Here is a 27577-nt window from a genome sequence, read left to right as displayed (position 1 = left end):
AGACAGAGATAGAGAGAGAGGGAGGGAAAGACAGAGAATCCCAGGCAGGCTCCTTGCTGCCAGTGTGGAGCCTAACATGTGGCTCCATCTCACAAACCATGAAATCATGACCTGAGCAAAAATCAAGAGTCAGACACCCAGGCAACCCTATACTAAACTTTTAAAATACCTTTTAGGGGCGCCTGGGTGGCTCAGTCGGTTAAGTGTCCAACTTCGGCTCAGGTCATGATCTCACAGCCCTGTGTTGGGCTCTGTGCTGACAGCTCGGAGCCTGGAGCCTGCTTCAGATTCTGAATCTCCTTCTCTCTCTGCCCCTCCCCCACTCGCATTCTGTCTCTGTATCTCTCAAAAATAAACATTAAAATTTTTTTAAATAAATAAAATACCTTTAAACGTCAAAAGAAAGGTATATTAATCTCTCAAGTAAACATTTAGATACTATGTCTTTTTCAGAGCCCCACTGTTAAAGGAAAAAAGAAATAGCTAAATGAGCCTAACGTTGGTCCTAAGTCCTCAGTTTTTTTTTTAATTTAATTTTAATTCCAGTACAGGTAACATACAGTGTTATATTAGTTGCAGATGTACAATATAATGATTCAACAATTTCATACATACAACACCAAATGCTCATCACAAGTGCACTCCTTAATCCCCATCACCTATTTCTCTCAACACTCTACCCACCTCCCCTCTGGTGACCATCAGTTTCTTCTCTATAGTTAAGAGTCTGATTCTTGGTTTGTCTCTCTTTTTTTTTCCCTTTGCTTGTTTGGTTTCTTAACTTCCACATATGAGTGAAATCATATGGTATTTGTCTTTGACTTATTTCACTTAGCATTATACTCTCTAGCTCCAACCACGTCCTTGCAAATGGCAAGTTTTCTTTTTTTGTTATGGCTGAATAATATTACATTTATCCATTCATCTATCAATGGACACTTGGGCTGCTTCCATAATTTGGATATTGTAAATAATGCTGCTATAAATACAGTGGTGCATGTATCCCTCTGAATTCCAAGTTCTCAGTTTTTAAATTCTTCCCTGGCCTGATCAGAAAACATATTGAACTAGGTACAGCCACAAGTTTTAGAGAGGGAAGAGAAATCTTGTTTCATAAGTTGCTGGGTTTTGCTTTGCACACTGTAACCAGCCTAAAGCAAAATGCTTTCCATAAATGTGGTAAACAAACACCAAACTCCATTTCATCAATAAAACCAAGTTTTCCCAAATAAGAGAATGTCCACTCACTCCATCCATTTTAAACTGATGCAATCCTTGGAATGTGTGTTTGTTAAAAGGGCAAATGAAATGGTGTAAAGCTCAAATGTGACCAGTGGAATACAGGCTGTTGTGCTAAAGGAAAATTTTGAGTTTTTCAACCAGGGTCAAACAGAAAGGTGAGATGCAGAACACTGTAAATTTATCTGGAAAAAAATTGAGTGGAAAGTGTAAGTTTTAAACATCACTGATATTTTCCTTTTCTTTTATAAGGTCATTGAAGTGAGCATCAAAGCTCATATAAGAAAAATTCACAGAGGAAAAGGCAAGGAAATGTCTTCGAGGATGCTCTTTGTATAAATTGGTATATCTGACCCAAGGCAATAATGCAGTGACCAAAATCAGAGCATCTAAAGATAATGTAAAACTTCCACTTTTTCAAGCTAAAATGATTCAGGGAATCTTTTAAACCAAGTTTTACTCCCAGTCTGTACCCTGTGCATTCTGTTAAAAAGTGAAAGACCATAAAATTTTCAATTCTGTGTTTACTGGCAAACTTATTATTTATTATGTTCACAAAAAAAATAATTTACAGCAAACCAAGGTGATACAATGGGGGGAAAAAGCCATTTATTGAGTACCTGGTATGCACCAGCACTTCATAAACACAAATACACATGAGCTCCACTTTCTCCATACAACCTTATAAAGCAGGCATGATCCCCATTTGACACTTGAAAAGCACATTTGGAGAGATTAAAGAACTTGCTTAGGATCACACAGCTGAGTCTGGAGAGGCTTTTATTCCTGGCTCTACAATTAACTAGCTATATGTTCTTATCAGTATAAGTCACCTGACACTCATATGCAAAATAAAAGACTTAACTGAATATTTTAACTACATTAAGAGGTGATTTTGATCTTTTAGAGACTGGTAACAGATGGTCAGACTTCCTAATTTCCCTCTACCTCTACCCTTCCTTGTCTTTATCCAATTTTACTATTCCTCACTCATTCCACAAGAAGGTAGGGAAGGGAGTTGTGTCCTCCCTCTGCACCACCCCCCCCCAAAAAAAAGAGTACTTAAAAGTTTTGTTTTACTTAAAAAAAATTTTTTTAGAGAAAGAACACATGTGCGAGTGGGGAAGGGGCAGGGGAGAGGGAGAGAAAGAGAAGGAAAGGGAGAGAGAGAAAGAGAGAGAATCTCAAGCAGGCTCCACATTCAGTGTGGAGCCCAATGAGGGGCTCAGTCTCATGGCTGTGAGATCATGACCTGAGCTGAAATCAGGAGTTGGACACTTAACTGACCGAGCCACCCAAGCACCCCAAAAGTTTTGTTTTAGATAGCTGATAACACATCTAACTTTTAAAGGAGAAAAATCTCATATAGAGAAGTTAAAACTAATTCCTAAAACTAGAGCATTAAAGACTTTACCCTGTACTTTTTCATAATTACAGTGAACAAATGAGAACTGACTTCATAAAATTCCCTCAAATGCCTGACATCTTTGCTTAAAAATAAAAAAATATATATATTACTGTGCTCCCATAACAAGTTTGGTAAAGAACCATCATAGTAGCTAGTAAGAAACTGTGTGTCTAGACTAAATTTAAGTCATTCTTAACAAATTACCTTTTTTTTTTTGACTTAAGTACAGTTGACACACAATGTTGCATTAGTTTCAGGTGTATGACACAGTGATTCCACAAATCTGTACATTTACGCTCTGCTCAGCACAAGTGTTAGCTACCATCTGTCACCATACAATGCTATTATGATACTACTTTACAAATTAGCTTTTAAAGGACTAGAAGACCAAAGAGAGTTAAGTAATTCCTTCTATATCTTGTTTATAATCTACAGAGGTACAAACTCACAGCAATTAATTAGAAAGTAAAATTCTAGTTTGGTAAGTAATAATCTGTGCCTTCCTTGAAACTGACAAGCTGAACTGAACTGAGAATTTTCCATTGGCCCTAATCACAAACCTCTTACTTATTATTGAAAAGTCAGAAAAAGCCATCACTTCCAATATATTTGTCAAAGGGTGTTATTTATTAAATAGAGAAGAGAGATTAAACATGAGCAAATGCCTGAGATATTTTTACTGTTTTACTAATTCCTTGCAAGGGGGTGCCTAGGTAGCTCAATGGGTTAAGGATCCGACTCTTGATTTTGGGGCCCACAAGATCTCACAGTTCATGAGATGGAGCCCCTCATTGGGCTCTGTGTTGACAGCATGGAGTCTGCTTGGAATTCTCTCTATCCCTCTCTCTCTGCCCTTCCCCAGCTCGTGCTCCCTTGTACATGCACTCCCTCTCTCTCTCAAAATAAATAAGCATTAAATTAATTAATTAATTACAATAAAATTCCTTGCAGGGAATAAATCAAGGGAAAAATATAGGGAATAATTCGCCAGGTATTTAAGAGAGGAAGATGACATTAACATTTGAATGCCTACTATGTGACATGACAGGGAGGTTTTATGTAGATTGCTTAATCAGTCTATTTTTGTAATCCAGTACAGTTAACATACAGTGTTATACTGGATGCAGGTGTACAATAATCACACTCTAATTTAGTCCTAAAAAAGGTAGGAATTATATCGCATTCAACAGGTGAAGAAAAAGACTCAAAAACTAGGTAATTCGTTCAAGGTCACACAGCTAATAAATGCTGGTGTATTTCCAGCTCAAATATATTTGAATACATACTTAAATGAAAAGTCTAAGCTCTTTATACTACCCCCCCCCCACCTTCTCTGTGCTTGGTCAGGGGTTTCAAAAACTAAAAAGTCACATTCAGCAACCTATTAAAATTTTAGTTTTGGCTGAAGAAAAAAGAACCATGTAATTATGATACACTATATCAACTGCTACACCAAAGGTATGAGAAGATAGCATATACAAGTTGTGCTTGTAGAAAAGGGTAAGCTGGACATTCAGATAAAGCTATTTAAGTAGAAAACATCTTAAATAAAGATATATTTTGCTAAATAAGAATATTCCTTAGATCAGAAGTGATAAGAAATAAATAAGTGAAGGCTAGAGTCAGCATTTGCCATAGAAATGTCTCTTACCTCATGGCCTATAGTGTGGATTTTAACAACCAAGTTCAGAGAACAGAAAATAAATTTCACAACAGAAACACATAAAGCCCCACCCAGAGATTGAAATATAAATTCCCCCTTAGTGATCAACAGTAGAAATGAGTGTCTGGCTTTGCCTCAGTGGAACGAGAAAAAAGAAAAACGTCTCCTGAGAATTCCTAAATACAAGTCTATATTCATGCACTCTTGGTGACAGAATTAAAAAAATTTTAAAGCAATTTAAAAGTAGTGTTCAGAGAAGTCTCATGGATAAAATTCTAATGTACATGAGCTTAAAATAAAAAAAAATCACTACAGGTACAAGGGGAAAAGCCATGAGTAGTGATTTATTACAAGTATGTTGAAGGAACAAGATACTATCAAAACTAATCATGCAGATTTTAAAAATAATTAGTTATAAGGACAGGAACACTGAGTAAGTCCCTTTCCTAAAGCTCAGGCACATAAGACCTACCTAAACCTGAGGCTGGGGGAGAAGGGGGCATACCAATCCACCCACCACCCACCAAGAACCTTGCACCAAGTAACAAGCAGCAGCAGCAGCAGCAGCAGCAGCCGCCCACTGCTGGGGAAGAAGCAAGAACACGGAGAGAGCTGGGGGCCCAGGTATGCAGTGTGGACTGAAAACCGAGGGTAGATTAGGAATGCTGAGAAACCCCTAATACACTGAGACCTCCTACTAAGCTCAAGGTACTAGTAGTTTAATACTGGAGAAATGTGAAGTCTGTGTTGGACTCAAAGTAACTATAGCAGCAACAAAATTCAAATCTAGCTCAACTACTGATAATACTGACACAAATGCCTATATCAACAGCCTGAAGGAAAGACAGAATTGGCCATTTATGGGTATTACTTACCCCGTCTCTATTGTTCTTTAGGACACAAAACCTTATATTCAGTTAAAAAATTACTAAACACAAAAAGGGAAAATTAAACCATTGCTAACAGATGACCTGGTCAACAGAACCAGACTCCAATATGGCCCAGGTATTGTAAATAAAACAAGGGACATTTAAAATCATTATAAATATGATAAGAATCTAATTGAAAAAAAAAAAAGATCAACATGTGCTTATGGTGGTGAGGGATTTACCAGAGAGATGAAAACTATGTAAAGGATCAAATAAAAATGCTTGAAATGCAGAACAAAGTCATAGACTGGGAAAAAAAAAATACTTACAAATCATATATCCAATAAAAGACTTGTATCCAAAACTCTTAATATTCAGTAAACAACCCAATAACATAGTAGCAAAATTTTGAACACATAACAGAAGTCATAAGAATGGCCAATAGTCACATAAACAACTGTTCAACATCAATCTTCAAAAAAACATAAATCCATGATGAAAAACTGCTACATATCCACTAGAATGGCTAATCTTAAAAAGATAGACATTACCGAGTGCTGGAAAAGCTATAAACAATGGTAATTCTCATACATTGCTGGTGGGAATCCAAAATTGTAGAGCCACTTTCTGATTGAAATGAAACATATACTTCCCAAAGGAGCCAGCAATTCCATTCCAAGGCATTTACCCAAGAGAAATGAAAATATTTGTCCACAGACCTGTATGTGGATTTCACAGCACATTCATTTATAACAGCTATAAAATGTAAACAATTCAAATGTTCATCCACAGGTGAATGAACAACAAGAAATACTCTAGTATATCTACACAACAGACTACTACTCAGAACCAAAGCAATAAACTATTGGTACACTCAACAACCTAGATGAATCCCAAAGATTTAGTCTAAGACACAAAGGACTAAACACTGTGTGATTCTACTTACATGACATTCTGAAAAAAAAGCAAAACTGCAGCGAGAGAAACAGATCAGTGGCTGTCAGGTACTGGAAGTTTATGGGAAGGAAACTGTTCTTTTAATGAAAACTTATAAATTGCATTTTCAAGACGTGTAAATACAAATAAAAATATCTTTCATTTGTTTATTCAAAAAATATTTACTGAGCGCCCACAATGTAGCAGGCACTATTACAGACACTGTACCAAAAAAAGTTTCTTTTAGTTGCACAAGTATGAATTTTCAGAAGTGATGGGAACAAATGCAACAAAAACTCATTTAATACAAGTTTTCTACATGCTGATTGAATGTTGTCAGAACTCAATACTCCAGATTCTCACAAAATATCCTATATATTCGCATGCTAGTTTGTTACAAATTTATTAGGGTGAACCATATGAAACTGCAATGTAATCAACAAAACATTTCTTTCCTGTATTCCCATAGACAAGAACTAAGAAGTCAGGGGAGTCATCAGTGGTAATGTCACACCTTCTCCTCATTGTAATGCAAAGTACTAGCTTAGTTTCTGGTGAAAACACCTGATATTTTTGGTGAGTGTTTTTTGTTTTGTTTTTTCACTTGTTAAGAACTTTCCCAACATCTGGACTGAAATGTGTTATTCATCTTGTAAACAGAGATGATTGCTATGGAGACTTAACTGACCTCTGGTTTCATGTTTCTAACATAAGAACTAAAGGACAACAAAATTACTCCCATTTTTAGTTAAAAGTCTTATACTTAGCTTCCTTATCATTAGTGGAAAACATGAGGTTTAATTCATTCTTAATTCAGGCATTTTAAAATAGACTATTCCTATGAAAAATAAATACACTTTCCAGAATCAAAAAATGACATGAAATACCATTTTGTTAAAGAATCTATTTTAGATAGTATAATTCATGCAGATAATTTCAGGAAAAAAAATACAATTTTTGCACTTTAACACTATCTTAACTTTTTTTTATAACCCACTGGGACATTTATATCCTTTTGGTAGGATATTTTCATAACCTGCATTGATAGTATTCTGGCCTGTAGAGGGGCTAATAATTAATTCCAGAGTCACTAAAGTTTGCTTCAGACCCACTATATGACAGCTGCCACTCAGCATAAATGTACACACTATGGATGATGAGAGCTGCATGACCATCTGTGTCTCACAAAGGACCTCATTACAGAGAAAACAATGAACAGAAATTTAGAATGTAAGAGGTGGAACTTTTTATCCCTCATATTTCATAACAATTATTTATAATTCCAAAATATGAACGTTCTCAATGTTAAAAAGTATATTTCTCTACTTTTCCAATTTTTTTCAAACTCCACTCTAATTTTTATGCTTTTGCTTTCTTGATTTCAATCTTTCAAAACCCTAACAAATCAAAGTTACAGAATTTAATCTTTGGTCAAACGAATCATACTACAAAGCCTCATATTTAAAAATCCAAATCCTATCAGATTTTAAATCTGTATAAATTCAATAATATTTAATCCAATTTTTTAAGTAAGTGAATTTTTACTTGAAGTACTCAGTTACCCTCCAGCTGACTTCAGGTATTTTCCACTACGTAAGAGATTATCTAAGGTAAACCTGTGCCATTTAACCTTTGCATAAATGAACTTGTGCCAACAAATGAGTAAAATCTGAGCATGGCATACAAAGGTAACTCTATACCTTAATTTTAATTGTTTAAACCTAAACATTGTCGATAATAGCAACCAACTTAACAATCTTTAGAAAATGAAAAACAGATGAAAAGTCTTAGATCATCATGAATCACACAGCAATGGAATTTAGCTTTAGATCACTCCTAGGATTCTTCTAACTATAATGGGGTTTAGGCTTTGATATTTACAATCTAAGCCAGTGGCTCCAGACTACTTCTCCCTTCAGATTTCCTTAAGGCAATGAGGTTAGGATAAGGGGTGCAATTAGGGTAGGGGTGCCTGACCTCTTTAAATGCCATATCTAAGCTCCAGGGAGAAGGAACATGGAACCTCTTGATGACAATGCCCCTGAATTCAGTGAAGAAGCAGGAAGAAGCATGAGAGATTTCAGAAGCGAAAAAAACGTCCAAGATCAGTATGTGAGCCTTTTTAATGTCACACATTTGAAGAAAAGAATCTCCTCCTTAAAAAACCTGACAGCGCCAGGTTGCTACCAATAACTGGGTCATGTCATTTTAGAAACCACATCCTATTACCACCAAGGAAATTTAAAACATTAAAATAAAAATCCAGCTATCAATACCCCCACTATAGTCTCACGATTAGTAAAAATTTACCTCTACTCCATGTATGGGAGAAATGGACAAATTATAAAAAGAGAAGCTGATAATAAATATATATTTGTTAAATCTCAAATACTTCATGAAGAAAGAATACATGGCTTGAAATTTAAAAAGACAATGCATGTAACATGTTAAATACAGTGATCTTCAACTTGCAGCACATTAAGTCACTTAGACGGACCTTTTCTTTTTCCCTTCCCTTCTCCTCCTCCCTGGCATGAAGATGAGAAAGACTAAGGAAATAGCACCATGATGGGAGGGGGTGCTATGAAGAGGCATCTTAGGCAGCATGCCTGGCAGCTAAGGAAAGGGGTTAGGTGAGGGCAGCACAAAGGTGGCAGAGGAAGGAGGATTCCTGAGTGATTGGAATATTGATTACATGAAGCAGAATTAATTAACTGGACAAAAAAGTAATATATTGAGGATAATGGGAGCCAGCTTTCTCAATTTCTGAAGAAGAGGGAAGGCTAGAAAAAGCACTGGAGGTACTGGGTTATAATTTGAATTATCAGAATAAACATATCTTTCTAAAGTTATACAGATACAGGTATAGAAATAGCACAGATATACATGTGTGTATTATGTATACACATATACATCTCCTAGTTCTGTTTGCTGAGAGGGTGTAGGAGCAATGACAGCACTGAGACCCAGATTGTAATTCTAGTTACCAGAATCCACTCAAAAGAAGGAGGGTCAGGACAGGGAAGTAAAAGACAAGCCTGGAACATCTTGTCCCAATGCTCAAAGAATGATAGGAATGTGTCAAAAGCAAACAAACAAATAAAAACAGGAATCAATTAGGAAAGGCTCAAATCTAGGACAATTTTGAGTATCAAAATAATGAGATCATCAAATTATAATCCACTGAATAAAAGGGTAATTCATAAATCCATATTGATATGAATAAGCAAATGAATAAATAAATAGGGAAGAAAGTTCTTTCTTATAGAATATCAACTAACAGATGTGGCTGAAACATTGAAAATAATTATCATTCAGTAACTATCATGGTAGTCTTAAAAAAAAAAAAGCCAGGTGGAGATTTGATGAAGAACAGGATATTGGCATAATATGGGAACATCTCACAAAATACTAGTTCAATAGAAAGGGGATAATGGTGATAATGGAGAAAGTAGTGTTTACCAACTTGAGAAAGTGATCATATTTAATATTACTTACCAGTGGTGAAACAGATTGACACTCTATGTTTCCTGGTGTGATACACTGAAAAGAGCATGGTGCCATTCCTGCCAGGAAAGCATGGCCTGAATCTGGTCATGAGAAAACACTGGATGGTTCCAATTGAGGATTGTACAGAATGAAAGGCCTTTCAAAGACATGAGAAACCGGGAAAAGACAGAGGAATAGATTCTAAACTGAAGAAGACTGACACACATGATATCTAAATTCAACACATATTCTTGCATATGGTCCTGGACCAGGCAGGGAAAAAGAGACACTACTGGGGGCATTTGGTGAAATTGGAATGGGATGTGTGGATTGCATGGTGGTTTTGTGTAACACTGATTTCCTGACAATAACAGACAATTGTCCACGCCTTCCCATCTTCTCTCACTGTGCTGTCTCTGGTAACAGTACCAACCTCCTCATTTAGGGGTGATGGAACATGTCAGAAAAAGCCTATACAGATTAACAGAAAAGGGGGAGAGTTCAATAAAATATTAATAATTGGGAATCTGAGTCATAGGAATGCAAGAGCTCTGTGCAACATTTTTGGAAGTCCAACACTATTTTAAAATAAAAACAACGTATCATCTGGAGAATCTGCTAAAAAATCACAATACCCTGACTACCTCAATTAAATAAACCACTTGTGGTGGAAATCAGAGGCCAGTGTTTAATGCATCTAGGAGAATCCACCAAATTTGTACTCTACAATACATAGTAGTTGCTAAATAAATGGTTGATACTGCTGCTACATAAAACTTTTTAGCATAACTTCACGTCTATATGCAGAACATATTGAAATTTTTTTAAGAAGACAATCTTGAATAATTGTGACCTATCTGAAACTGCAAAGATCCACCACAAGCAATGAGGTTGATGATACTGTTACCAAAGACAGCACTAAAAAAATTATAAGTAAAATATTAATAATGATAGGAAAGCAAGTCTTTAATCTCTCAAATGTCTACTGGTATCACAAAACAGTTACTGAATTTGATGTCAAACAAGGATATAAATTATTACAAACATTAGCCCACAGAATCCTCAGAAATTACAAATATCAATTTAAATAGGAAACAAAATGAGCAAATATAACTGACAGCTACTTGTGTCAAATGTGTTTTTGAGTGTCTCTTTAAAACTTAAATTTTACTTTATTTGGGTGTTTGTGGTTTTTTTACTAAAAAAGAGAATTTATATAAAACAAGCAGGACCTTATTAAAACTGTCTCTAGGTTCAGAGAATATTCTCCTCCTAGTTCAAGATTTTATACCTCTTCTATGTTTTCTTTTTGTCTCCTCCTTTTGCAAATGGCTAAAAATTCATTTTTGTAAGAATAAACAGCTGTAAACAGCTAAAAGCCTCCCCAGCCTTTTAAGATTTTTTTGCTTTAAACTGCATCCACACAATATAACATGTAATATGCAGCAGGAAGAAAAAAAAATGAAGGTAACTTTCAGATTCAATTGGAATAGATTCCCATATATATTTTTAAAGTTAACAATACAGCAAGCTGCAAAACTAGAATGTGGGGAAGGGAAAAGAGACTAAAGATCATTTTACTTTGTACATCTGCTTTTGTATTATTTTGAATCCTGATTCCTGTTAACAGAACTAAGCAAAAATTTTAACTAACATATACATAAAACAATTTTGCAGCTCCTCCTCAACTTACAATGGGGTTACAACCCAACAAATCCATTATAAGTTGAAAATATCTGAAGTCGAAAATGCATTTAATACACATAACCTACCAAAATCAGAGCTTAGCCTAGCCTATCCTGAACATGCTTAGAACACTTACATTAGCCTACAGCTGGACAAAATTATCTAACGTAAAGCCACAAAGCCTATTTTATAATAAAGTGTTGAACATCTCATGAAACATTGAATACTGTACTGAAAGGGAAACACAGAAAGGACACATGGGTACAGAATCATTGCAAGTGTACCAGCTGTTTACCCTCAAGACTGCATGGCTGACTGGGAGCTGCGGATCACTGCCACTGCCCAGCATCACAACAGAATATTGCACCACTCGTCACCAGGGCAGTGCAGCCCCGCCCAGCCCAGGGAAAAGATCCAAATTCAAAATTCAAAGTATGGTTCCTACTGAATGCATATCACTTTTGCACCACTGTAAAGGTGAAAAATCTTAAGTCAAACCATTGTAAGTCAGGGACTGTTAGTACATTTGAGAAATCTTCCTACCCTAATGTAATTTCAGTGGCTCCAGACTACTCCCACTCTTCTCCAAAATCACTGTGTATATTAAGTGAGTGCCCTTAAATTATAGGAATGTTCATTCATTCAATTACACCGAGTCCTGCTGAGACACAAAAACTACCATAGGGCACTTTCCTTTGGAACATACCAAAAATGCAAAACAGCAATCCCTGCCTTTATCTGGATATAGCACATCTACTATACTACAATGCAGTGCTGCTTGCAAATGAAAACCCCAATGAGGAACAGATTGCACACAACACAGAGCATTTGAAGGATCACGTCTAGCTCCCAGTGATTAGGAATGATTTTATGAAAAAGATGGCATTTAAGATGGCCTTTCAAAAATAAGGCAAAAGTTGGGATACAAGGACATTCAAGATGGATGAAATGACATGACTCACTGATTTCAGAGAATAGCTAGCAGCCCATTTGGCACAGCACATGGTTAGTATAAAGAAGCTGAGACAGAAAAGGCTGGAAAGTGAGGCTAGGGCAAAAGGCAGAAGCACTTAAATTACCCTGGTCAGTGCCTGGCTCATAATAGATGTTCAATACATATTTAACACCGTAAGTCATGGAGACATTGTCAAGATTGTAAATTGTCAGCATGCCCAGATGCAGTTAACCATCTGCAATTTACTGAAGGTTTTAAGTAGTCCTGGCAGTATGTTAAGATGTCATTTAATTCTTTCAGCTGGTTATAAAAACAAAGAAATTAATAGAGTTGTATTCTCAGATCAAGGAACTTAAGAAATAAAAATTCTGGAAGACCAAACCTACTAGAACCTCTATGATTTAAACAATGATATCCTCTTACTGAGGTCAAATTCTGTGCCTGCTAAACATATACTTGCTGGAACAAAGCAAGGACAGTGACACTTCATAAAGGATAAACAGTACCCTGATTCAAACAGACCTGTGGACTGAACAGAGAGCCAATCAGGAGTAGACTTCATCAATTTTCCATACTGGACTATTTTGAGTTCAAACATTGCATACTTTGAAGAAATGTTAAACTACATTTTCAAGGGAAAAAAAGCCACACTTCAGCAGAGAAGTTTGATGCTTATGAAAGGGGCTTTAAATTTCTGCTACTGTCTTTGGTGTGCACAGTCTTAGTGTGAGTGTAATTTATTGAGTATTTATCCCACCAGCAGGGCTCAGTTTCAAAAAGAACTGAAAACAAACCAGGCCCATGAAGATGATGCAATATCCCTGGAATTTTGGAGACAACTCCATGAATCCTAAAACTATTTCTGGCTATTTGGCCAAACTCAGGGCAGTGTTTGTGTCTGCCCATCTCAGTGAAAATGCATTCTCTTTTGTGAAATATGGCAGCTACCATCAGCAAGACAAAACATCAAGGTTCACTCACCTTGACTAAATATGTTCCACATTTTAAAGAATAACTTGCTTTTTAAATACAATATTCTCACTCTATTAAAACTAATCAGTGATTAGGTTCTAAAGGCAGTAACTGTACGGCTGTGTGACTTCGTATATTAATATCTTTATTGGCATGGCCAAAATGTTCTAGTATATACAATAGGCTATCTGCTCAGCCTCCATTGTGTACAAATTTCAAATTATGAAGCCTTCCACTAACAGCAAAACACACTTAAGGAAGAAAAGAACTAACACTGAGCTCCAACTAAGCTTATTTTCTTTTATTATACATATAGAGTGCTTAAAAGTCCTGTAATCAAATAAACAAGTAAAAACAAGCTACATCCTGCCAGACAGTATCAATATTAAATACCCTTCTCCCAGAAATAACGAAACAAAAATGTTTAACAAGGTAGTACCCTCTGGTCCCTTCCAACTTTAAAATGTTGCATCTCTATAAAGTTTTTAAAAACTAATTCCAAAGTAAGGTAACAAGGCATTATATAACTGAACATTTTAAATGGATAATGCTGTAAAATACCAAGTCAAAACAATAAACCTTTACTGAATAACTATGATGGGCATATCAAAGCTCACCAAAAACATGACTAGGAGTAAGCAACCTTCCTGGGAAGGACTATAATCATTACCTTCATTAGTAAAGCACATATCATTACCTTCGTTAGCAAAGCAAATGAAGGTCCAATCATTGTGCCAAGAGAGGACAATGAGGGTCTGTGGATTAATATGTTAATTCAGCTACCAATAAGGGCCTCAAAACTCAGGACTCTCAAATTTTCACTTATGTAAGTAGTGATGGTCTGTTTTCAAGGTTCTATTTTAACTGCATTTGAAAAATCAGAAAACGTTAGAGTTGGCAGAATTGTTATATTCATTTAATCTAATTCCTTCACTTAATAGATGAGAGCACCAATTTATAAAAGGGAAAATGGTTTCTCAAAGTAACATGGCTAATTAACAGTTCTCTTCTTTCTCAATAGAAACACCTCTCATTCCGCTTTTCTCAACTGGTGAGTATGAATTTTAAATATATTTTCTGTCCCAATTCATTATTGCATTTGGAGTGCCCCTCTGGGTGGGTCCTTAAAACTTAGTATCAGGTGATTCTACTGAGTAATTAACATGGACTTTCAATTATCTTAATCTTGTTACCTCAAGAAAACTTCATTCTTCTTTTAGTTATGCCAAACTTGCCAATCCTAGAACCAGCTTTCAAGGTTTTAGAAAAGCTGTCGTCCTGCTCTTCCACCATACATTTTGAGACCATAATTTGTTTTCAATCCTAACCACTATTTAAGGCAGTAGATTTTTTTTAAAGGCTAAGGCTTTAAAAACACATGTTATATTTACTTGGCAAAAGCCCTCTGGATACAAGTAATTTACCATAAGGATTGTAGGTGTATTAAAAAACACGTAGGAAACAAAAGCATCAAATGAAAAACTGAGAGAATTGCAGAAGGAATATTAGGATAAGAGAATAGTAAGGCCAAACAGAAGACTGGAACACAGAATCTCACACATCAGGGCTTGAATGGTCACTATCCTAGGCTGCAAGGTAGATCCCTGCCTCTCTCAGAGAAACCACATCTGTACAGGATTCACAGTGTCCATAAGCTAAAAAGTAAGCCAGTTTCCCAGGGTGGAAGCACAGAGGTTGCTTGTAGTAAGCAATTTCTGCAAGCAATTTGCCCAGTGGTTCCTCATAAAAGTCCTGTCTGTGATGGGGTGGATGTCCTCCACAATACTGGCATGTGCTGGGACTTTCCTGCTCACAGTCTTTCTCAACACAGGCTGATGGCACAGTGCCAAATAAAAGAGAGACAACCCATCTCGCTGGGCTGTGGAAGTGCATGCAAGGGAGGCCAAATCTCCCTTGGAGAAGGGTCTGGCTTCACTCCAACTCCCAGACAAATGGGCGATTAAGGTCACAAAGCTGAGAGCCTGGTCACAATCATTTTAGTCTGGAAAGTATTCAAGGTAGGCATTCCTCCTTGCCTACAAAAGTCATTTGTAAGTTGGGGGTGGGGTGGGGTGAAGAGGGAGCCCAGTAATTTTTTAGTCTCTAGAAAGCATGATTCAACAAATTCTAACAGAAGTTTTGCCATTAATATTTGTACTTCTCATAAATTTTCAAGGACTAACTGCAGTTGGTTTCATCTTTTCCTGCTATGACATCTTTTCATCTTATTTAACAAAGGAAGCTCCAGGTTGACTATAAAATCTCATTAAAAGGATATACAGAGGCTTAGTTTTACTGAAAAAAATTCTACACAAAGGAGGAATGAATGAATACGATGTGTTGTAAGTAACAGAGTATAAATAAGTCCAAATTAGCAAAATAAGCCATTTCAATAAAACCTGCTCTGGGCTAATAATACCACATAGCTTGAGGTCTAAAATCAGAACCCAACAGCTCCAGTTTGACAGAGCGTGAGAAGAGTGCAACCATTGTTTCAAGGATGATAGGCACGATCCATGGAAGACAGGGTTGTCCTAGCTGGACTGCAACCCACATAGTCCAAACAATTGAAGCCTGATATAACTAGTCCACAATGGAATCACTATTCAGTGGAGATTGTAACATGAACCCCACCATCACTATTTTTAACTGTGCTCTCTGGAATCCCTCTTCCTTCCTCATCTCTTATTATGAAGTAAGAGTCCATAAAGGTTTGGTCACTTTCAGTATTAGAAACTCAGTCCAGTGCAGTGTAAGACTCCATTCTGACAACCAATTCAGAGTTAATCCCACTCTCCATGACCAGCTAGATTCACACACAGCTCAGGAAACTCAGGATAGCAGGGGAGAAGAGGGAGGAGAGAGGGACAGAGAGAAAGGCACACTGGGAAGGGCGAGCTATTCTTTCCCACCTTAAAACTTCTTCAGAGCTCCAGATCATCTATTTAGTAGGTGGTAACTAGCATTTTTTTTAACAGAATAGAAAATGGAAAAAAATCAGGTTGTAGAACATGTGTTATCTCATTAAACTTTTTTAACTTTTTATTTTTAGGTAGATGTGTAGTGGGTCAGGATGTAAGATGTTTTTATTGCTGGTTACAGTAAAAAAAAAAAAAAAATCCTTTCCTTCTATCTCAGATGGTGGGACAATACAATATGGTAGTTATAACATGGTCTTGGGAGCCAGACCACCTGGATCCAAATTCCAGGTACTAAATCTCTCCATATCCTAGTTTCCTGCATACATAAAATGTGAACAATAATAAAACCTATATCATGAAGTTGTTAGGAGGATTAGAGGAGTTAACACATGATAGTCTATCAAATATGCCAGTAGAGATCAGCTCTTGGGGTGGAGATGGAAATGGAAGAAAGGAGAAGGAAAGGATTGCAGCAGCAATCCTCTCTCCACTGCTTTTGAGTGCTTCTCTAACACCAACAAGCTACTAACAGCCTCTACAGGGAAGGTGTGCAAGAAGCTCTCTTGTGCAGAGTCTCTGAGTTTTTGAGAGGCACTCATGAGGGTTCCCACTGCACACTTCCCTGACATGAGAGAACCAAAATCCTCCATGTCTCCTTACCCCTGACACCAGCAGAATACCTAGTGGTTTCTAGACGCTGGCCTCTACTCACCTAGCAGTCAGGCTTCATGAGTGGGTTACTGGAAGGACAGCTCAAGACCAGCTACCCTGAGTGGTATCTACTTGGCTCACACTAACCAATGGGAGAGTTTCTCCCCAGTTTTCTTGTCCAGTCTCACACAGGCATTAGGGCACATCAGCAAGCCTGTTGCTTAAGCAGCTATGTCACTGGGTAATAAAACGCTGATCTCCTCTTTTTGAACGTGTGCCTAATCTTTGAGAGATTTCCTTGGAAAGTCCCTTCTCCCCAGGAATAATCTCTTAACCCATTTCCCACCAGCTCAATATCCCTAATGATATTCCACCTCTTTCTTCCCACTTCACTCTTTTTTTTTAATTTTTTTTTCAACGTTTATTTATTTTTGGGACAGAGAGAGACAGAGCATGAACGGGGGAGGGGCAGAGAGAGAGGGAGACACAGAATCGGAAACAGGCTCCAGGCTCTGAGCCATCAGCCCAGAGCCCGACGCGGGGCTCGAACTCACGGACCGCGAGATCGTGACCTGGCTGAAGTCAGACGCTTAACCGACTGCGCCACCCAGGCGCCCCCCCACTTCACTCTTAATTAGGGGTGGGGTTTGCAGGGAAGCAGGGTGGTTTGCAGTGGTGGCTATGGGTATCAGAGCAATTTCTAACACCCATTAGGAAATGTAACACACTCGGGGCGCCTGGGTGGCGCAGTCGGTTAAGCGTCCGACATCAGCCAGGTCACGATCTCGCGGTCCGTGAGTTCGAGCCCCGCGTCGGGCTCTGGGCTGATGGCTCAGAGCCTGGAGCCTGTTTCCGATTCTGTGTCTCCCTCTCTCTCTGCCCCTCCCCCGTTCATGCTCTGTCTCTCTCTGTCCCAAAAATAAACGTTGAAAAAAAAATTAAAAAAAGAAAAAAAAGGAAATGTAACACACCCAAATGTGTGCAGACTCAATACTGGCAGTTTTTCCAAAGCTCTCTTCAAAATACCAGGGCCATAGGCCCTTCGATCTGCATCCTAGTTGCCAATTATGGGGTAATAGAAAAGGTCCTACCCAAATCCTGTGTAGGGGAACAACCAAGGAAAAAAGAAAAGCAGAAAGGAAAGAGAGAGCAAGTGATTAGAAGTGGCCATGATTAGGAGAGAAAGGAGTGCCAAGTAGCCCTATGCTCAGATCATGGAAAGGATTTCTAATAATGGAGAGGAATCCTGTACCTCAGTGCTCTGGCAGTCAAAGATACAGGGTGTGTGAGAGAAAGTGACAGAGAGACAGAGAGACTAAACATGGTACTATTCTCTCCATACCATAGCCTTTGAAATCATATCTCTACAGTAATAACCTAAGTCATGGCACAGTGGCTAGCACACAAGAGTGTTGCACACACTACAACATAAAACTCTGTATGATAAATGCCTTTTATGGCTTGGATTCAAAGGCTTCTCTGGCAAAGGACAGGAGAAAATGGCATTTCCAATGGGTGAACACAAGAAAAATTTGAAGGACCTGTACAATATTGGGACATTGACTCCATGCACACTGTGATGCATATGAGAGCACAGCTCAGAAAAGGATAGTTGTTGGGAGTATTTTTGTATATTGTGAGCATCTAACATTGCCAAGTACCACAAGCTCCTAAAGCAGATGACTTCAGCCATTCTCTAACGTAGGACAGGGTCTCAGTCCTAAGTGCCAATACTACCCTTAGAGATGGCCCAGTGGCTAGCAGAAAAGCAAAGTAGTTTTTTTTTTAAGGCAGTTTAGTGGGCCATATTTACTTCAATTCAAATAAGGCATGAAAATACTAGATCAAGTTGAAAAAACTCAGCATGTCCTAAAGCTGGAAAAAAAAATGTTGTGATTTCTGGAAAATACATTGTTGAATGTAGTGTATCCTCTGAACACTTTACAACACTTAGAAAATCAGTCAATCATGGCAGTGCCTGTCAACTTTTCTCTGCATTTCTAGTCAAAGCTAAACACCAAAGGGACCTGGAAAACTTTAGCCAGTTTCTTGTTTGCAGAGCTATGCTACTCTCCCATGATTACACACACACACACACACACACACACACACACACACACACACACACACCTTTTTTTTTTTTTTTTAAGAAAGTTCTTGAATCCCTTAAGCACACGTTTTGTAATGGTGAAGGATAGTCCTTTATACCCCAGCAAGACAAAAAGTAGTTCTGAGTAGCCAAAGAAGGTTTCATGACTTGGAAAAGTCTTATTTTTCAAAGTGCTGACAAGCCAAAAGACACAGGTTATTGTGAAGACAATGGTTTTCAGGAGTGTGGAAAATCATCTTGGGAAAAATCAGTCCTTCAGTCTTTGATACTATAACCACTATGATTCATTCCTCTGGATTTCAGATAACTAGTATGTTATAGTATATTAAAATATTCCTTAAACCCTGAACTTTCCTTAATTTCATTCAAATTTCTGAATTAAGCTAAAGGCCAAGGATTCTGATTCTGTAAAGCAGCAAAGAGATTTTGACATTCGTGCTATTCCCTGAAACAATGTAATTTCAGTGCTTTATAAACTGGAATTTCTTTCAGCAAAAATTTGACATCTCCTCTTTTCAATGGTCACTACATATGTAGAAGGCAAATATTCAATGTTTAATGCTAATTTCCCCATTAAATAAAGGATTTTCACATTTTTATTGGGAAAATGATTAAATGATTCCATGATCACAAAGTAGAAAGTTATAAATCTATGTCTATGAACAAGAAAAGTTGGTGGCTAGCTAGCAGACTAGTTTACAGAGTAAATGGCAAACAAAGCTATATATACGTATATCTATCATAGGAAGAGAATTAGAGATGCTTCCAAACATGTGCACACTATCTTTGGGAGGAATTTAGCTATTCTTTATCTGTTCTGTACTTTCCTGTACTTTTTTTCAATGAGTGCATAACAAAAAAGCAATTTGTCCCAAATAGAATATAAAGTTATGGAAAGAAACATTTTCTCTTATATTAACATGTAAACTCACTACAACAGAGTAGTCAGCATTAATACAGGAGCTGGCAAGAGAGACCACATCTCCCAAATGCAGCACTACCTCCTGCATTTTTCACAAGAGAATTTACCCATGGCCTAGGATAACGCTGTTTCTTCCATTATTTCTCCTGTGAGTTTTCTAAAAAGTTCTGTGGAGACACGCAGATACCATGCTAGTCCCAAGCAAAATGTTCCAGATACAGAAGCCTAAAGAAAAAGGGTTATGAGCAATCAGAGTTTACACATCAGAAGGAAATCCATCTTTACAGTAATCACCACAACCTCATGTATATGTAATGATATTCAAACAAATAATGTAGGCAGCTTAAAACACCTTAAGCCTATTTGGAAGGATGTATGATATTCATATCTCAGTAGGAAACATGGTAAAGCTAATTCTGTTAGTGTATTATGGAGAATTTTAGCCCAGATATAGAATAGGTTACCAATTCCCATCACAGATCAAGGTAAATTTCATATGTCACCTTATTATTGCTATCCCAACTCTGCATGTTTATTCCATTTGGGGAAGCTGAAAGGAAAGTTATATTTATCAGCATTTTGCCCCTTACACAAAAGACACATTTAAAAGGTGATGTCTTTTAAACTTTTACACTTCATAATTAGTCTGCATTTCTCATCTAATAGTAAATGGCACAGTGCTATTCTCAGGAAAAGTTGGCCAGGGGAGGCGGTGCAAACCAAAAGAAAACAATGGACAGACCTATGGTTAAACAATTATTTTTTAAAACTTTGCCCATCTCATGGCTATTCCAGAAGAACATGTATTTCTTCAGTTTCACTGGCGCTGCTCCAAATTCATCTAGAAAAGTTATTTAAGCAAAGGACCGAATGTAACTGAGTGTGTGAAAATTCTGTACATGTGCCAGAAGAAAGAGAAAGATACAAAAAGCCAGCGTATACTCAGCAGGAAAATCCAGTAATCAGAAAGGAAAGCACCAAATGAAAAGGCAAGTGCTCCTGGAAAGATGGAATTGTTTTCTTTATATAGTTTCCATTCACCTTTAAGGCAGTTCAAATGACCTGGCCTGAGATCTTGGACAGCATGCCCTTGCTTTTAAAGTCAGTCACTGGCCTCCTGGGGAAGAAAACTTAACTTCATTCCTGCCTCAGAATGCCAGTAGGATTGCTAGCAAAATTCTGTATTCCAAGTTCAAATAGTAATAGAGTTTACTACATTTTGAGCCAGGATCACAAAATTTAAATTGAGAAACCAGCCAGGTTGGACACTTGGGTAGTGTCCTTTGTGTTTGTTGAAGCCTGCCTAGCAACTACTAGCCATTTCTGAGAGCACGTTCACCCTGGAAAAATAAAAAGCTGCCAAAATGCCAATATGGTTCTAACTACATACCTCCTCCCTTTTAGAACTTTACCTATCAACAGCTTCCCTGCCTTGACTGGGGTACAACAAATTGCATATGTTGGGGCGAGGAAGGATGCCTTTCTGTCCATGTAAAGAGAAAATGCTTTGTTTAAACACAGATGAAACTTTTGTTATTAAAAGTTGACATTTCAAAGTAACCTTGCCTGTGGTTTAAAATACATACAGGCGTACTAAAGATACAGTACTTTTGAACATACACTATACTGTCAAAATGATGGAAGGAGACAATCTCTACATTGTTTTTCATTTAAATTTTTAATCAAGAGGACATGGTAAAAATATCAGATTTCAAATATCTTTCGATGGAATGCTATTTTTTTCCTTTTTATGAGATTGCCCTTCCTGACAACATTAGCCAAATGAAATTCAATTATATATTCAAAGCTTAAGGATATTTTACAAGTCAGAGAAAATCCTTGTTCGTATCTAGTTCCAATCACTGGAATGTGGCCCTGGATGCACAACCCTAAAGGAGTCTTAAAGGGAAGCAGTTGCAGAATGCCACAGCTCGTATGTGACACGTGGGACTGAACCGAAAACAGGCATCCAGGGCACGGGGCGGCCAGGGTCTGTTTCTGTGCTGCTTGGGCTAATGTGAGAAAGCACTGTTCTCCAGACTGTTTATGAGATTTGGCTCAAATGAGCTAAACTGGCTCCCCCTGCACAACAATGTCTCAGTCTCAGGTGGTGGAGAATGCAAGGCACACAGGCAGCAACAGCCATGTGAACCTGGCCAAGTCAGTCAAATTCTCTGAGCCAATTTCCTTTCTCTAAAATAAGAATAAAGCTACGGGGTTTCTGTGAGGATTAAGAGATCTCTTCTGCAGCAAGTGTCTTCGTGCAATGTCTGACACACCAGAGGTACTCAGAAAAGGGTAGCTATGTGTTGTAAGCGCTGCTATTTTTAGAATTATTAGTAACAAAAATCAACAATAGTAAAAGCTAGAAAACTACTTTATCTAACTCAGCTGGGAGAAATAATATTCACAGGATATATATATATATATATATGCATACATTCATATATATATTCATATATATATATCCCTAATTGTATAGGTCATCCTAGATATTCTTAATTTCTAATCTTTGTAGAATTATTTTGACTCACATTAGGACATAAAAAGAAGCAACTTTATTTTTCCTATACTGAAACATAACAAGAAAGAATCATATTGCAGCTAGAATGGTTGCTGTTGACAACATATTCCACCAGACACATGCAGCAGTGTCTCCTTTAGCAGACTCACAGGTCTTCTGAGGTTTCCTGTAGCAAATAAGCCTGTGATCTTCCTGAGCCACTGACTCCATTTTAATCTTATAGACCTTGTGATTCTTATAACTTGTCAGTTTCCTTTTCAGCTCTGGCCATGAGGGAAGCTGACATTCTGATGCACTGTATATAAACTTATTGTTCCTCACATCAAACTATTTTCCAACCCTTACTTTCCCTTCACAACAATTTCCTCTTGGATTTATTTTTCAGTCTATGCTACTAATGCAGGTTACTAAGCCACTTCAAATTTGTTTTTGAAACAAGAGATAACATAATGTATCTTAAAATTTGACCATTCTGAATTCACACTAAAAATACAAGAATTCCACCTTATCCAGCCAAACTCAGGTTTGGCAGTAATGGAAAGGTTTCTCTGATGGACATATAGAGATAGACAACAAGGGAGCAAAGTGCTTCACGAAATATCTGGGAAGCTTGACAAAATTAGATGCAAAAGAAGAAGCCAGCAAAGAGCTATGCAATCAAAGGAGGATGCTTCAAAACAATGAATGTTGCCAAATGCTCATGGATGTATGCAGTCACCCTTTAAGGAAGAATACCATCCCTCCCTCAAATGCTCGTGTCCCAATCTGAGAGTGGTACCATCACAAAGCCTTCAGAAGACTGACAGACCGGGAGGGCTTTCAACTCCCCAGCTTTAAGTTGAGAGAGCCAATTTAGCTTCCCTTTCAATAATATTAGGTGAGAAAGCCAAAACTTCATTCAGTGGTGTCCAAGAGAAGAGAAACCTGGTTTATAAGCCCCATTAGTAAATATCACCTGGGAAACATTAAGGTATACGAATAATACAAATGAATGGCCCATATTTTTAGGAGCAAGAGTGTTTTTGCTGATTTGTCCAATTAAATGTTGGGCTGTGCACTCAACAACACTTTCCTGCAAGACCACTCACTGTACAGAGGACAACAAGATAGACAAGTGGAATCAAAATGGTGACTGTACAGCCCAGACATGAGGACAACGCTTTGCAGATAGTCTCAGGTCACCAGGAACTCATTACAGAAGTTCCACAGAGTTCCAGGAATAATGTCAGCCTAGAATTCATCTCTCTGACCTCCTCCTCTGCCCTACCAGAGTCACTATGTTCCATCCCAGGACACAAAACACACGGATACAATAAACATGTCAGGAAAGACAGGGTGTTTTCCATGTGATCATACTCTGTGACTGCCCACCACCATCTTTCACAATGTGGAACTAAGAAGTCACAGGGATCAGCTGCCATTCATGTTTATGCACCCCTGAAACGCAGAGCCTAGCCCACTCCTCACAAAATGCAAAGAACTCCTTTTACTTTTTTCTAAGCATTCAGCCACCTACCAACTACTTAATATTTTAAATGTCAGCTTTAGAGTGACCAGTTACTGTTCATTTAAATGTGCAACACTAGACTCTAAGAGCCCTGGCTATTCCAGTTTTACTGTAAATCTGCAACAATGTTACTACAATTTCAAAGTTTATCTTCCCAGTGAAGTATTTTGTACCTGTCATTCAAGTTTAGACTTTTCTCCCTATATTGTTTAATAAATATATGGCCACCTTGGGGCGCCTGGGTGGCGCAGTCGGTTAGGCATCCGACTTCAGCCAGGTCACGATCTCGCGGTCCGTGAGTTCGAGCCCCGCATCAGGCCCTGGGCTGATGGCTCAGAGCCTGGAGCCTGTTTCCGATTCTGTGTCTCCCTCTCTCCCTGCCCCTCCCCCGTTCATGCTCTGTCTCTCTCTGTCCCAAAAATAAATAAACGTTGAAAAAAAATTAAAAAAAAATAATAAAAAAATAAATATATGGCCACCTTAATGTCAAAATATCAATTCAGGTGGGATGCTATTTCACAGCAAGAATCTCTTAAAGTAGCACAAAAATGTTAATATACTTAACACCACTGTATTATACACCTAAACATGGTTAAAATGGTAAATGTTAATTATGTGTATTTTACCCAAAAAGAAAAAAAAAACCTTTAAGTGAGGTTCTCTCCATATAACCACATTATTAACCATGTGGCCAATTTATTCTTCATTGGAAAGTATAAAAGCTATTGGTTTCCTAAAATACAAGTGATAACCTTCACTGTACTATTAGAACTTTAAATTACAATTGATTAGTCTCTGTAAGACTAATCAATATTTGACTAGCCAGGGCATGAAGGCACCGCCATAACATTTCCTTTCAGATGCTGTCATTGCTTGAAACTATTCAACAACAGTGTTCATTCAGGCAAAGCAAAAAATCAACCTAGATGGCGCCAAATCACCCCCTTACATCAGGAAGACAAACATCTGCCTGAGAATTTGCAAAAAGCCCTAGAAAAATTCCAACATGAAGAAAGGGCATGACAGCAAAACCACAATCCAAGTGTTGCCCTGATTTAAAAGGCAAACAAAACCCTGATAATGAATAGCAGCCATCACATGACAGAGCTTTCGTAAATCATTTTCTGGGGACCAGGCTTTTTAGATTGGGCTAAATCTTTCCCTCCCTCCCTCCCTCCCCACCCACCCCCCCACCCCCCGCACTTTGGCTGCTCTGTAAAAAGAAATTATTTACCAACTGTCTTAACATCATAGGTAATGGAATAATATATCAAATGAGATGCTTCATTATTCCTGCTGAGGCTTAACTCTAAGGAATGTATTAGTGTTTTGGAAGAACTGTAAAAGAATTCCAATAAAGACAAATGAAAGAAAATATAATTATATCCTTAATGGGTAGGATTCCTTAAATGTATTGGTTTAAGTGGGAGGGTAAAGAATTGCTTTTGAAAGATGAAGTAAATAATTTAAAGTTTCTAGTCTATTCAAAGCAAATTATTAAAATTTAGCTGTCTCCTGAAATGCCTTTGTTTAAAAAAACTGAGTTCTTTTCTATTTGATGCATTCATCATTTAACGAGCCTTTCCCCCATTTCAGTACCTTGTTCCTTTCATAGTTGTTCAAAATCATTCATTAGTTGATTTGCTTATTTTCTTGTATTTTGTATGTATCCTTCAGTAAAATTTCTATTTATTCTATAACGGCAGAACTTATGTCTGATTTGTTCACCACTGTATTCCTAAGGCCCAATACAGTGGCACACACTAAAAGGCTAAAAAAAAAAATCTTTTTAATGAGTAAATTCATCACTTCACTCATTTGATCCACAATTATGTATTGAGTAACTTTACTCCATGGCTACAACAACCATATTAAGATTTCACAAATGTCTATAAGCATTTTGGTCTCTGGGATTCAAGAACTCCGAAAAAGCAGAGAAAGACAATCTGCAGTTTCTTTAGAATCTAATAAGTTATAATACCTTAAAATTTTACATGTAAAGAAGCCACAATACAGCTTTCCTTCATATGAATTAAGACTAGTTATTACATTTCATGATAGCCCTACCTGATACAGGTGAACATTTTAGTACAAACACTCTACAATAATGATTCTTTCTATAAAAACAATACCTTTCAATATCCAAATAGTAAACAAAATCTGTAAGAAATGTTGTCACTAAACAAAGGCAGGCATTGTGTTATGAGCCTAGAGTGAAAACTAAACTGTGGATTCTTTTTCTCACCCAATCCTTTCCGAGCCACTTATATTGCTTAACTTAATATATATTGCCTCTACCAGAAAAGGAAATACAAAATAATGTTTTCTTATGCTTAATTAGAAATTACTATTTCTGCTTAAAATTTAGTTAACAAGAATTAGTTGTGAGGCCAGGGACAAATCTTGAACCCTTTTTTTGTACCTGACCCCATTTCTCATTACCCCCATGGTTTCCAGGAAGATTAACCTGGATTAATTTCAACAGGGGGCTTGCTTATCAAAACTGCTTTAACAGTTGAAGGCCTTCCTGCTGCCCTATCTTACTGGGAAGTTTAGGAAAATAAAAGCCTTAGAAAATTTAGGAGTGCTACATAAATCTCACATGAAGAACAAATCTGTTTTGTGAGCTGCTACTTGGACCCTGCTTTGATTTACTGGGAACACTTACAATATAGATATGGCTCTTCTGTGCACTAAAAAACAGAGCATCATAGCTTTAGAGACTGGATAATTCTGGCCCTCCCTTAATGAATAAGGAACCAGAGACCTAGAAGAGATATCTGGCACTGGGATTATCTCCTCCTTTCCCCTCATCCAATGCTCTTTTCATAACAACTAGCTGTCAGTAAACGGGTACAGTAGCCTGGAGCCTCCTTTCTCATTACCACCATGCCACAAAAACACTGGGGAGGCTGATGTGACACACATAGCTATTGCAGGAAGGAACTTTCAAATCTATGAACTCTGGGTGACCACATATTGATGCATATGTGGCAGTAAGACACTGTTCTATGTCTTGGAAGCTCTGAGACCAAAAGGAGGGCAGGAGAGTTTGGGGAGAGGAGCCAGATGCAGGAAGAGAGCAGAGAAGGCAAGAGTGCAATAAATCAAGTGTTCTTTAACTGCAGCTTGAGTTCTTCCAAATTCAGAACCACATTTCTTATTGGATATTTTCTAGACATTTTTTCAAATGGTCTTTTAAAAACCTTGCCATACTTACTATAAAACACAACTGTTATTTTCTGGAATGTTAAGGAGATGAATAAAAACAAAAACTCCTAGCTTATAGGCAATTTTACATGAAGCACCTCACTATTTCTAGAATGCATGTGATTCTTAAAAAGGCACAATTTCTTCAGCCCTGATCTTTCTCCTGAGCACTCTACCTACATATCCACCATGACTTCAAGTCAACATTTTTCTCTAGAATAGCTTTCCTACTAGGTGTTACTACGTCTGTCCCTTTCATATTAGAAACCTTGAAGTCATCCTTAATTCCTGTGTTCTTCATTCCACCAGATCCTACCAATATTCCTCATTTTATTTCTGATTCCTATAAGTCATGGGGATGAAAGGCACAGCACAGGGAATATAGTTAATGGTATATAACAGCACTCACTATATGGTGACAGATGGTAGCTACACTTGTGAACACAGTATAACACAGAATTGTCAAATCACTATGTTGTACACCTGAAACTAATGTAACATTGTGTCAATGATAT

General features: G+C 37.5%; 1 protein-coding gene across 1 annotated transcript in view; it reads right to left on the bottom strand.

Annotated features, from left to right (window-relative positions):
• The window catches only part of BICC1 (BicC family RNA binding protein 1), a 287220-nt gene that overhangs the window by 135885 nt on the left and 123758 nt on the right, over positions 1-27577 (bottom strand). The gene's annotated exons all lie outside the window — the stretch shown is intronic.

This window comes from Leopardus geoffroyi, chromosome D2 (assembly GCF_018350155.1).
Source record: "Leopardus geoffroyi isolate Oge1 chromosome D2, O.geoffroyi_Oge1_pat1.0, whole genome shotgun sequence".
Classification (NCBI taxonomy): Eukaryota; Metazoa; Chordata; class Mammalia; order Carnivora; family Felidae; genus Leopardus; species Leopardus geoffroyi.
This window is presented reverse-complemented; position numbering and strand designations above follow the sequence as displayed.